The sequence below is a fragment of the Oncorhynchus gorbuscha genome, linkage group LG08 (genome assembly GCF_021184085.1).
Source record: "Oncorhynchus gorbuscha isolate QuinsamMale2020 ecotype Even-year linkage group LG08, OgorEven_v1.0, whole genome shotgun sequence".
NCBI lineage: Eukaryota > Metazoa > Chordata > Actinopteri > Salmoniformes > Salmonidae > Oncorhynchus > Oncorhynchus gorbuscha.
This window is the reverse complement of record NC_060180.1, coordinates 23,753,418-23,755,316: the sequence shown is the minus strand read 5'-3', so window position 1 is coordinate 23,755,316 and position 1,899 is coordinate 23,753,418. Positions and strand designations below refer to the sequence as shown.

The 1,899-nt window shown below is 41.6% G+C and overlaps 1 protein-coding gene and 1 non-coding gene across 3 annotated transcripts in view; both read left to right on the top strand.

The window, feature by feature from the left end:
• Positions 1-1,899, top strand: part of LOC124041375 (alpha-2,8-sialyltransferase 8F-like) — a 17,508-nt gene that overhangs the window by 9,246 nt on the left and 6,363 nt on the right. The window lies entirely within an intron of this gene.
• On the top strand, positions 1,578-1,650 carry trnav-aac. Its single transcript has one exon. It is a non-coding gene; the product is annotated as a tRNA-Val (tRNA).

The following is a 1,899-nucleotide window of genomic DNA, read 5'->3' as shown; positions in this document are numbered from 1 at the left end:
ACCAGAGGACATTTCTCCAAAAAGTACAATCTTTGTCCCCATGTGCAGTTGCAAACCGTAGTCTGTCTTTTTTTAATGGTGGTTTTGGAGCAGTGCCTTCTTCCTTGCTGAGCGGCCTTTCAGGTTATGTCGATATAGTACTTGTTTTATATACTTGTGGATATATACTGTATCAGAAATACAGCACGCTCACGCTTTTTTCTTTCTTTCTCTTCCCCTCCCTCTTGAAATTATCCCACCACTGGTTATGCACTATTGGCTTAAAAAGCCTAACCTAACACAATATTGCCCCTGTCTGTCTGTGTGGTGTGCACGTTTGTCTATCACTCCATGTGTAGCCAGTTGATGTGATAACTATCTTGTAGGTTGACAGAAATACTTTCCCCAACACCTTCTCAAGTAAATGTTAACTTCAAGTAGGCTTACCTGGCAGAAGTAGATCATGAGTAAGTAGGTCATTTGTATCTATTATTTGTAATTTGCTAACTTTGCCATGAAATGAGCAGCAGCAGTACAGAACCATCGCTAGACCGGCACATTAAAACGGAACATTCCCGTGTACTTTCTCTTGTACACTAAGGACCCGGGGAAGAGTTGGAAAATGTGCCTTTTTGAAAGCTCAAAAAAAAAATTGTCGGTCACAAGTTGTTTCATTTTTTAAAAGTAGCTCCCATGCTAGTAAAAGTTGGAGACCCCTGATATGGTAGTAGTGAGTGTGGTGGTAGACCTAATAGTAGAAGTAGTTGAATATCTGGAATGGTCTTGTGAAGCAAGGCTAAGTAACTATAAGACAGAAGTCAGTGGAATTCTTAGGGTTTTGGTGAGATGTTACCCCACTGACGTTAAGGGATAACATTTGTGTAGTTACCGAGACATCACTGATCAGGACCATGGAAGAGTTTTATAGGGCGTTCTCTGTCATGTTTTGTCATTTATTATCTTGTCTTGTCCCTGTGCTTCCCATTCTATTCGTTTCCCTCTGCTGGTCTTATTAGGTTCTTTCCCTCTTTCTATCCCTCTCTCTCCCCCTCCCTCTCTCACTCTCTCGCTCTCTCTTCTCTCTATCGTTCCGTTCCTGCTCCCAGCTGTTCCTATTCCCCTAATCAATCATTTAGTCTTCCCACACCTGTTCCCGATCCTTTCCCCTGATTAGAGTCCCTATTTCTTCCTTTGTGTTCCGTTCCTGTCCTGTCGGTTCCATGTCTAGAATTCACCGTGCTGTGTTTGTGTATCGCCCTGTCGTGTCGTGTTTTCCTCAGATGCTGCGTGGTGAGCAGGTGTCTGTCACAGTTTCTGTAGTGTAGTGGTTAATCACGTTCGCTTTACACGCGAAAGGTCCCTGGTTCGAAACCAGGCGGAAAACAGTCCTTTTGACACATGCAGTAAGTAACGTATTTATAAAAGAGATGAGTTGCTTTCATGAATACCTTATTTTGGAAACAGAGGTCTCTGACACATGTGAGAAGTACTGTATTTGTAACAGAGAATTTTCATGAATGCATGATGTTGGAATTTCGTATTCGTGCGATGAATATATGTAAAACTCGGGTTACTCCTTGCTGATAATACTAGCAGCAGTTTCTGTAGTGTAGTGGTTATCACGTTCGCTTAACACGCGAAAGGTCCCTGGTTCGAAACCAGGCGGAAACAGTCCTTTTTGACACATGCAGTAAGTAACGTATTTATAAAAGAGATGAGTTGCTTTCATGAATACCTTATTTTGGAAACAGAGGTCTCTGACACATGTGAGAAGTACTGTATTTGTAACAGAGAATTTTCATGAATACATGATGTTGGAATTTCGTATTCGTGCGATGAATATATGTAAAACTCGGGTTACTCCTTGCTGATAATAGTAGCAGCAGTTTCTGTAGTGTAGTGGTTATCACGTTTGCTTTA